Below are 12,677 nucleotides of genomic sequence, written 5' to 3' on the forward strand. Positions count from 1 at the left end.
ACAATTTTCCTCTCTCTCAATTCCTCTAGTGAGCAAAATATAAAAATTTCCTCCCTTTCTAACATGAATATTTTCTCTTATTGGTATGATTAAATGATTTTATGCTTTATGATTTATACTCTTCTTTTCTTCTTCTTTATTATGCGTTATTATTCATTCTATGTATATAGAAATCTTAAATAGAATAGAGAGGAAATGAAATACTTAAAATCAAAAAATATGAATAAAAAAAAACCGAAAAAGAAAAATCGTTTTTTCTTTAGAACCCCAGAAATAGAATTCAAAATTTTTATATATAAAAAAAAAATTGTACATTTTTAGTTCATCCATTCTTGCATTTTCTTTAACTGGGTGAAGTTAGAAATTATAATAAAAAGGAACAGAAAAATTGTGAAGGAAAATGAATTTATATATATAGAGAATAAGAAAAGAAAAATCATTGAGGAATGAAAAATATGATTTTCTCTATTGTTTCTATAAGCGTTGATATTTTTTATATTTTCGAGCTCAAAAAGAATACAAAATTAAATATGCAAGACTTTTGCCTATGTATGTATTGTATACAATTACGAATTATGAATACAATCAAATAGAAAAATAACAAAAAATTAGAAGAACAACAATAACAAGAAATTATGAATTTTCTGAAATATTTTCTGAATAAAAATTTTTAAGAAATTTAGGATTCTGTCTGGCAGTCATTTTCTAAAATTGTCTTTTTTCAATTACAGAATTATGCCGATCTTAACGAAATATTATTGAAGCTTAAAGTATTAAGATGATCTTTAAAGCGAGAATAACTCAATTTGTAATGTATACGGTGAGGAAAAGTAACAGGCTGGGAAAAAATTTCTACAATCGAAACTTTTTGTTCTTCCTCAACGATCAGGATTGTCGCAGAATTTGCTTTGAAACATCAAACTATTAACAATAAAAATAAATGAGCGAACTCAATTTTCTGTTTTACTATTGTGAAAAATCAAATCGAAATACATTTCAAATTATCTCTTGTTTTGATTCTGTAAGATAATCATATAGGATTCAGGTATTTTCCCTGAAATAATTTAAGCCAAAATATAGGCTAATAAATAGAAAATATAGTTAGAGCCCAATTAACAAAATAGAAATGGAATTGTACAATAAAAACAAGTACTGTAATTAGGAGCAAGTTTGCAGCTTAGAAGCTTTACAGAGAAATCCAAGAGGATTTATTTTGAGATAATCTGCAATTGATTCCATTCAATTCTTTCTTTAAAAGAATTGCTTTCATTTTCAATTTTTTTGTCTTTTTTTTTTACACCATCATTATTTATTCAAGTCGTTTTTCTTTTTTTTTGTTTATTTTTTTTTTTAGAGAAAAGGAAAATTTTAAAAAAAATTTTCTTTTTCGACATTCTTTCGTTGACAAAAAGAAAAAAAATTTACTACAATTTTGTTTTGTAATTGAATATTTCTTATATTTTTTTTATTTCCTCTAAAACGATATGGATGCATGATAAAAACTTTGTCCGTTCTAAAAATAAAAAAAAAATTAAAAGAAAAAGAAAAACTTAAAAGGACAAGAAAACTTTTTTGTAAGTTTCATTTAAAAATTAAGTGGTCTCGTTTATTTTGTCTCAGTTTTCTTGTGTTTCGTTTTTTCTCTATAAATAAAAAAAAAAAATTTAAATCAAAGAGAAAATTTAATTATAAATTTAACAATATTTTAATGAAATTTAAAAAATTTTCTTCCTTCTTTTTTTTTTAAATCGAGACAAGATTTAATTATAGTTAATAAAATTAAAGAGATTTATTTTAAAGTTTAAAAAGAATTGTTTCTTTGATTTTTAAGAATTTTCTTCTTAAGCAATAAGAAATTTCTTTAAATTCACGCAAAAAATTGAATTAAAAATTTTGATAAGAAATAATTTTTTACGATAATCAAATATTTTGAGAAAAATTTAAGTAAAAATTTATGAGATGTTTTGATATTTTTTACAATTATTATTAAAATATTAAAAAATTATTCAGTATGACCCAAGAAATTTTGGGAAATTATGCGATTTATTTGAAAACATTGAAATTCTAGTACAAAAGTATGTTCCAAACTAATTTGAATTATTAACTCTCCAGTAATTGGAAAGTTGAAGAATATGCCATATTTTAATGAATCCTATAACATCGGTTGCATTTCACGCTCTTAAATGGGTCATCAAAGAAGAAGAAATGTGGGAAGACCAAGAGAAACCTGGAAAAGAATTATGAATAAGAAGGAAGAGCAATTAGGCAGAACATGGGCATAAATACAAAGATTTCTCACAAAACAGCGGGAATGGGAGAGGCTATGTTAAAGCCCTATGTTCCAAACGGGAATAACAAAGAAACCAAAAAAAAAAAAATTGAAAAATTATCTAACTCTGATTATATTAAAATCTCACACAATTTAAAATTTGCAGAACAAAAAATAATTTGTAAGAAAATTCGCAGCATGAAAACAATATCGCAACATTTAAACATTAAAATTTTAACTAGGCATGTAGTTGAAACTACAAAATATTTCTCTATATTTTACCCCAAACCACATAACAATATATTAAAAATTAGCGTTTTTATTCAAAATTTTCTGAGTTCAGATTTCGGACTTTTTTTAAGAGTGCGTTTTCTTGTTAAATTCAATATTATGATATTTGTGCGATATCACCCGAACACAAAAAATATTTTAATACTGCGCAAAATTGAAATAGTATAGACGGTTTTCCCAAAATCGGTTGCAGAATATTTCAATTTAAAACAATGGTATGAGCTGATTTAGACCGAGACAACTTAAAATATTGCATTTATCTTACATTTATTAAAATAAAATATGTATATTATTTTTTATTAAATATAACACCGAAATATATTATTTTATTTTTTAGAATAAAACAAAATTTTTCGGTCTTTAATTTTCTAAATTAATCAAAATAGCGTAATTTTGAAATCAATTTACTTGAAATTATATAAATTACGAGATGGTGCGGTATTATTCTCAAGGTGCGAATTGTCAAGTAATTGCTAAGCCGGTAAATACGCTATTTTGGGGCTTATAAATTACTCTTATATTATGTAATCTCTTTGTTTTAATAATGAAAAGAAGAGCAGTTTAAACTGAGCATATTATTGCTATTGAATGTTAAATGAACTGTAAACCATTAATGAGTCATTTTACGAAAATTTATTTGTAATTGAAAAATAAAATTCAAATTAAATTCTTTGCATTCTTAAGATCTTTGCGGAAAATTTCACAAGTCTGAAATCTATTAATTCTATATCAATAAATTATGACTGATTATATTCAACTCAGAAGAGCCATATATAAGTAATTCTCTCATAATATTTAAATAACAATCACACATTGCTAAATATGCACCTCTCAAATACGAACAATTTTGTAAATAAATTCCTCTTTCACTCTAAACAATTTGATTAAAAATGACTAATTGAGTTATAAATAAAAACCCAAAGAATTAATTTATTATCAATTTATTAATTATGCCTAATAGAAAATTTAAGAATTTGGAATTTAAAGGATCATTGAAAAAATGTCAAAATAAAAAAATAATTTTGTTTAGATAAAAAGCTTTCAATTTGAATTTTAAATAATAATTTTCGTTGAGTACATGAAGGTAATTGAAAAATATTTTTGAAAAGAATAAAAAATTTAAGAATTATTTGAATAGCTATAAATTTTGAGGTTTTTTTTTTCGAACAATTTTAATATTATGAAAATGAAATAGAAATATTATTGTTGTGTTTATGATTTAATTTTCCTTTATCAAGAGTTACAAGCTCATATTTTAACACAAATTTCGTTTTGCAACATATAATCAAAAGATATACGTTTTGAGGTGATTGAGATGAAATGGAAATTAGATAATGAAATGAATTCCAAATAATGCGAATACCATTGTAATTTTGTTTAAATTTCAAATTAAAAAAAAATCCCTATAAGTATGCAATATGAGCAAAAAACAATATGTTAGATAAATAAATTCTCAAACAATAATTGATTAGCCTTCAAAGTAAATTAATTGTTTTCATCGTAAAATACAAGTCGTGCTTGTCGTAAATTTCGAAATTGAGATCTGTTAACCCGTAGCACTGCCTTTCCTAAAACACTGACTTTCTTCACTTAAATCAATAAAGTATAATTTCTAAACAACTAATATGAACAATTTCTAGGGTAAAGATACCTGAGCAGTCTGAAACCATTTAAGTACTTAACACTATACCAGATCTAGTTATACGAACTTGAACTAATTTGTCTTACAAACTGAATATTTAAAAAACAGATTTAAATTAAAGTTTCAATACTATAGAAGTATAAATTGCGAATTTTATTCAATTTAATTCAAATACCAAAAAATACCAGTATAGCATTTTATAAATCAATTAACTAAATTTTCTGGAAACAATCCTTAATCCTCTCTTGCATCTTTCTATTCCGTTATATTTAAATTTCAGATTTTATAATAATTACACAATTTTTATGTGGGCATTAATTTCTTCTCGTCAGCCAAATTATTAAATTTTATAGAAAAGAGCAATACTATTGCCTTCACTAATTTTATTGTCATATAAGAATATTGAACTTGATTCCCCTTGGAAGCTTATTTTACTTCTAAAATAATCAAATGTGAATATAAATGATGAGAGAAACTTCTGTTGATTTTAAATTTAAATTGTGACTTACTTAAATAATTACCTATTAAAAATATTAAAACTTTCTTTGATTTTTTCAACTTTAAAAATTTAAAACCTTACACAATTATTTTGTCTTAACTCTACAATTCAAATCTACTTAATTATATTTTGAAAAAAAAAAAAAATTAATTAAAATCGTGAAATTTATTGTCCTTTTCGAAAATATTAATAAAATTGAAGGTTCCTTGTTGTTTTTTCGTTTTCAAAATTAATAATGATCTTATCGATTATTATTTTTTATTTTTAATTTTAATAATAATTTATATGTATATAAATACCCTGTATACATACAGGATGTTTCGCGTAACATTCACAAATATTTTTTGGTTTAGTGTCTACAATAAGGAATGAATAAATTCCTATTATAACTATTATAACTGGCAAAACAATGAGAGGTTGGAAATTATTATATGAGTTAACTTTTAGAGGGCTTTCGTTTATACACGCTGCGCTGAAAGTTTCTACATTAGAACTAAAATTTCTAACTCACAGCGTTAAACAGTATGGAAAAACTTTAGCTAAGTTTTTTTTATTACGCATTCTACAAACTTCTAAATAATCATCTCTGAAACTTCTAAATAATCAGTCGTTCGAAAATAACTGAAATGACATTGTTTATGAAATTGTATGCCAATATTTTTCGCCTCCCAATTCACTGCAAAATAAAGAAATTTTAACAAAATTTGAAGACTTAAAGAAAACTTTCCTAAATAATTCTAATTCTAATTTCTGATCTGCCATTTTGAAATTTCTTTTTAAATTTTGAATTTGAAAAAAAAAAAAAAATTTCATGAGGTAGCGATAAAATTTATTTGAATGAAGAATGAAGATTGAATTTCCGAACGCACTTTATTGCAACCAGTAATTTCCGAACGATCTATATTTTCAGTATATGTAGCGCGAATTTTCGAAAGTGCTACAAGCTGGAACTATTCTAAAACTAAATAAACAATAACCCCCTTAGATCTCATTGTGGTGCATCGAAAAAAGCAAAAAAAAATAATAATAAAAATTTTCGAAAAAATTCAAAAAAAATTTCAAAAAATACCAAAAAATTATGATTTTAACGAGTTCTATCTGGAAAACTTGGGCATACACCAAATTGATTGTAAGACCAAAAATAAAGAGTAGTCAATTAACAGGTGTAAAATAAGTTCCCAGTACTTACTCTATATCGCAATATTCTGAAGCTATAAGCATTTATTTATATGCATGAAAAATCTGGTACTTTTGTTTTTCAACAGGTTGTAGTACGAAAACGAGAATAGCTTCACCAACTCCACCCACCCATACAAATTTTTGCTGGAAATTAATCAAAGAAATGATATCCCACTTAATGTGAACCACCCTGTATATATACTAACAAATCTACATTACTACGCCGTAAAAAATTTTTTTAATGTAACATAAAATCTCAAGGATAAATCAATTGGTCATTATAAATATAAAAAAAAAAAAATTTTCAAATAAAGATCAAGGATTTTATATATAATGTATTTAATTTTTTCTTATTAATGTAAGTAAGTATCTACTATGCAATATACCAAAAGACATGATTATTAAATTACAAAAAGAAATATATGAGTTTTGTTTTTAAGTCCAAAGATGTCCTTAAAATGATTTTTGGTTCATTAAATTAAATATTTTTATTTTATTATTTTATGCCATAATTTTAGATCATAGTCATTAATTTTATTTCAAAAATTTTATTTCTTTCTATATATTTTGGGGTATGCATCTTGTTCTATTTTATAGATTCTTGTTAGTGAAGAGTAATAAAGAGTCCCTATAAACAGGAATAGATTAAAATCCTTGATATGGAAGAGAAAAAATATAAATAAGAAAAAAAAAAGGTTTTCTTTTTTTTGATTTTTTGATTTTTTCTATAATATGTCTTAATTATTCCCAAAATTTTTATAAAGGATGAGAGAGAAATAAATACACAAGTGCGTACTTCGAAATATGAATAAAGTACCCATTTATATATATATATATACATATATATATATACATATATACAATATACTTGTATGAATGTACAAGAGTAATAAAATAAAGATGATTTTGTTTAAATGATCCTTTGAGCAGAAAACCAATTTTAATACAACAAGTCAAGTAGATTGTTTTATTTTAGAAAATAATAATTTTAGAATTCTTCTACATTTTACTTAAAATTCTGTGCTTTTACTTTTATAAAGTTTCTACCAATAGTGTTATGAAATATTTTGAGAAAAATTTGAGAACTATTTTATGTTCCTGACTGTAATTATCTGGTATTTAACTCTTAGGTATATAAAAGACATTTGGTATTGGTGTGGAAACTCTCTGATGGATTTTGTCGCTAAATATTAATACTCGTAAAGTATTCAACCTAAAATTGTTATTCTAGCATTATTTTAGTAAATTTACAATTATGATTGGGATTTATTTCAAAATTTTTGAGAGATATTTTATTTTTTAATTTACAATTGAACTGAAATAACTTTTCTATAAATCAAGATTTTGTTATTATCCAGACTTTGTTATTAGCCTACAATTTTGTATAATAATATCAAAGAAATTTCAATTTCATTCTTGAAATATTTAACTTTCTGATCCTTAATATACAAATTGTCCCCAATCAGATGAAACCTTTAATTGAAGAATCTTAAATTTTAACTTTTTTCTTCTTGTTTAGTATAAAATTCCTTGAAACTTGTCATTAATTTAAAATATTTAACAATAATTCTAAAATAGCCTTTCGTAATTCTAAAATAAACTTGTGCACATTTTTAAAATGCAATATAACGAAAGAGTGTAATGATAGAAAGTGATTATTTTGAGCAATTTTTTTCAAAAATACTGTTGATCCGATAATTTTGGAAAATTTTTTAAAAATCCTTTTGCTTTATGATTCCTGAAGAGTTTCTAACATCTATTGAAAGACCCTAATAATTATGGTTTGTAATAGGTCAAGAAAAACACACATACTATAATGGAATAAAAAAAATAAAAATTTTGTGTTTGCTGGGAATTATTCCCCAAAATATCCTTTTTTCCTGAATTTTATGTTTTCTTGTTTTGTTTTTTCTATATGTAAATTTAAATTCTGGAAAAGACATTTATTGTTGTTTTAAGTATTTTAAAAGTTAAAATGAAAAGTTTTACATCATAATAATTAATATTTTTCTTTGTTTATTTAATTTATATTGAAAAAATGTTTTGGTTGTTTTAAGGATGTTTTTAAGGATAAAAACAGGAAAAACAAAAAAAAAATATTTATTTTACAAAACATGATTATTCACTTATAGTACATTTTACTTGTAATATTTTTGATCCTCAATACAATGTCCTTTACAATTAAAAAAAAAAAAATTTATTAACAGGAAGAGATTTAGAAATAAATAAGCAAAGCAAGTGAAAATTTCCTGTCTTTTGATGCTTTTCATTATTTTTTAAAGTCCTGTTTGATTTTACATTATTGTTCTTAATTAATTTCTAATTTATTGAAATTAAAAGTTGTGACATAATTAGTGCAAGTCATATATTGAAATTGTATAAGATTTTAAAGGCAAAGTTCTAAGCTTTATGTTGACCCTATGCTATAGACCATCCATAAGTAAAATGAACGATTTTGATAGTATTAAAGAAATGTAAACATTTAATTATACAAATTATTATGATGGATTTTTTGTGAATCTAGGGTGAGCATTCATGGAAAATGTTAAGCAAATATTATTATTGTAAAATTACGACCAATTAAGTATATTAGCGTATATGGAGGAACTAATCATAAATCACAGTATGAACTGAAATATGTATGTGAGGGGACCTATGTGCGACACAATTCTCATATAAATCTTTTAAAACCGTATAAAATTTGGTTTCGAGAAGTCATATGGCTTATATCTGAAATAACTCAGCGAAGTTCTTTTTGATATTAAACCGAAATTATCCTAATACTTTCCAATATCAGTATTCGCTGGGTTTATTTAACAACTGGTACAGTAGTATATTAATTAATTTTGGGTAATATTACTGAAATAGTATATGAAATGAAAGTTTAAGGACTTTAATTTCTGTTAAAGTAAAAGAATACTAATTAAATTGTAATTAAAAGAGAGAAAATTAATAAAATTTGTTAAAATTCCAAAAATTATCAAATTTAAAGAAAATTTCAGTTAGATTTCAACAAAATATTAAAATATCTATGTTATCGGTATTATATAGAGCAATAAGTATCTTCTTACTTTAGCAATCACCAACGTTTTGTATACATAAATATCACGTCAACATAATCTTATGATTATCTCAATTTCGTGACAGTAGTATTCTTTGTTGATTTTTTTTTAACCTACTTCGCTCCTAGGAGGAGTATAGAGCTCGTGTATGATTATTGTATGTAACCATGAACCAGTTTCTAACGTCATTGGGTTTACTAGGTAGGTGACGAACCTACCGTAGATTCTCTATTGATACAGTACAAATACTCAAAAATATAATTTTAATTTATTATTTTCTTGAGTCACTCAGATTTATATGGCTGAAGAATATGAGTCATCACATGGAGTAAATAATTATATCAGGTACTTTAAAAGAGAACATATTATTTTCTTAATCTTCGCTAATACACACACTGAAAAATTAATTTTAATAAGAGGAAAATTATCACAAATTTTATATCAGACGTTTGTTCTCCTATTGTTTACTTACTATATATGACAATATATTTAATTCAGAAAATTACACGACACTTTCATATAGCCACGAATTACAAAACCAATGACTACTTTTCATTCATCGTTTCTTCCAATTTCATTCATATGAAATAGAGACAAAATGTATTTGGTGACCTACTATATTTATTCATTCTCTATGCCTATTTACTTTATTTTTACGTAGTATTATAGTAAATCACAAATTTTTCCAATTATAGTGATCATAATATTGGAATAAAATATAAATCAAATATATATATGTGTATAAATTTCAATACTTCTCATTAAGAAATGTCTGCTAACACAATAATTATTTTCAAATTGTAAGACAAATCAATACTTAATTATAATCAATTCATTAGAATTCAGAAATAATAATATTATACAGACTTCTATTTATACATATTAAGTATGTATAAATAATTTTCATTTGTCTATACTGATAATATTATAACAAAAAACTTTATTAATGAAAATTGTATAATTATATTTTATATAGAAATCTATCAATTATTTTCCTCAATGTTCAAGGACATTAAAATCATTATTTTTAATTTTTTCTTTCTGTTTCTCTCTCTCTTATTTAATGTTCCATAAATAATAATCACATAATAATTATTAATAAAATTTTCTAATAAATAATTATTATTTTCTAAAATTAAGTAAATCAATATTATTTTTAATTAGAAGAATACATAAGAATTTTAAAGATTTATCAAAAAATTTTCTAAGAAAATTTAATATGTTACTTAATTTTCAGATATTCAGATATAATGAAGATTTTAATAAGGAATTCAAAGAAAATTTAAATGATAAAATAGTAAAGATGTCCTTATGTGTAAATTAAAGCAAGTGTGTCATATAAATTTAAATGAAATTTCAATTATTCTGATGGAAAATCGAAGTGAAATTTATTGTTAAAAATTCCAACAGCATAATCTGTAGTTCAGTGCTGTGCAGTAGAATTCGAAAAGAATGCGAAATAATTTCACATGGTGTTAAATATAATAACACTACACTTAACAGCTTTAAATCTAATTTATTCGCAGAAATATAACATTTTGTTGCAAAATTATCAAGAATTTCAATTAAAACTTAAAATAAGACATTTATCGAAATTTTATCCCATTCTTATAAATATTTTTATATCATTCTTAATATATCCCAACAATAATACCTTAAGGCAACCATCTGCAAAATTTTTGTGGGTTATGAGGCAAATATGCATTAGGTGGGTGTGAGTATGGGTCATTTGAATTTCTTCAATTACCTACTTACAAGAAGAAATGATTGTTTTGTTCTAATAAATAAAAAATTTGTATGAAATTTTATGGACCTGAAAAAAATTTTTAAAATTTTAATAATTGCAACCGAATATTATTCTTTCTTGGAAGCAGAATGATGTGTCGCAATTTGAAGTTGAGAGGGCTTAATTTTACCCACGGGCCGCACTTTGGCTGCCATACGGTACGAGCAGTTTATGAAAATTTTTGAGAAATTCTACCAGACTTCTATTTTGCATTGATTTTTTCACGTTAGAATCGAAAAAAGCACAAAATTCCAATTTTGAATGCTCGTTGCATGCTTCAAATTCTCTAGAATTCATTTAGAAGTTTTCGAAAAAAATATAAAAATAAATCACTTTTCTTTAATAGAACCGAACAATTATTCCAATATTTGTGAGCAATCTTTCGAAAAAATCTTAAAATCGTGCCAAAGAGCATTCAGATTTTCTTAATATATTATATTTGATTTGCATTCAATAACAATTCATAAGTAGAATTAATTTATTACAAAATATTTAAATAAGAATCATTGATGCTAATAATATCATTGACTATAAGTAAGAAGGTATCCAATAATTGTATATAAAAATATCCTTCTAAAATAATTTCCTTTCAAAATATTAAAATTCAATATATTAAAAATTAATAACAGAGAATAAAAAATTTTTTTTTCTGAAATTGATTATATAAGTACTTACAGTATTGCATTACAATTTCATTCTCTTAATATCCTTTAAAAGAACTGAAATATTTCATTTCATTTTCAATAAAAAATAAAATTTCTTTTTTTTTTAATAAAAACTCAAGAAATTATTGTGAAACCTAATACTTATGTAATTCTGATATACATGTAAATTTATTGGTGTCTAATGGTAGATATAAATATGTAAACTAAAATACGCAAAAAGTTACCAAAGTCAAGGGATTTTTTAATAAAATAGAATTATTTCAATAATTCACCACAGTATTGGAGTTGAATTTCTAAAATATCTCATTTATCTAAGTCACTGTTCAGGCCAATAGTCCTAATAAACTTAAAAATTTTAAACAATGGAAAAATTTAGAGAGATGCCTCAAGAGGGGTAACAACCACCGAAATCGCTTATAATTATATCAAATTAGCAGACATTATCCTATATAGAAGTTCATTTTTTTCATGACTTCATAACTAATTCTAGTTTATAGTTACAACTTATACTTCAGCTTTCAAAATAGCCCGTTAAGAGATAAATAGTAATTCCCGTGTACCTGAGATTCTGGCCTGAGAACTATTTTCCCATTTTTGATGAACTGGCCTTAGATGAGCAGCACAGATTGTTTTACAATGTTACTGAATATTTTCCATCAGCACTTAAAGGAGAGGTCTCTTATAAAATCTATACTGGTAAACACCCAAAAACATTTGAGACTAAAGCTAAATCAATCAAATGGATTTAAGTAGATTTTATGAAATCTGCTTGAGTAAACCCCTAAAAACCTTAGAGGCCAACAAATTTTAAATTTAAAAAAAAAAAAATTTTATTTAATTTTAAAAAAATTTCTCGACCAATTGAAGCTTTGAACCAAACTGATTTGAGTAGATTTCATAAAATAATTAAATAATTTCTTTCCACCTTCATTCTTTTACAATTTCTGAAATTACCCTCAATAATTTTATGTATACAAATACCTTGTCATAATTTTTTAAAATAATTTTGCAAAATGTTAATGCTTATGACGAGAATAACAGAACAGCATTTAATATTAAACAACAGAATTGCAAATAGAATGAACTAAAGTAATTCCCCCCAAAATTGATGCCTTCAAATCATATAAATTCTAACTGCTACGTTATGATATTGTTATGTTGAACCATTAAGATTTTTATTTGACTTTTATATACCTATACATACATATGTACAAATTTTATTATAAGCTAGACCGCTAAATTGGTAACCCTTAAAAATTATTCATAAAATAAAATTTTTAAAAA

This window comes from Condylostylus longicornis, unplaced genomic scaffold, assembly GCF_029603195.1.
Source record: "Condylostylus longicornis isolate FDR11 unplaced genomic scaffold, ASM2960319v2 ptg000001l, whole genome shotgun sequence".
In the NCBI taxonomy this organism is placed as follows: domain Eukaryota; kingdom Metazoa; phylum Arthropoda; class Insecta; order Diptera; family Dolichopodidae; genus Condylostylus; species Condylostylus longicornis.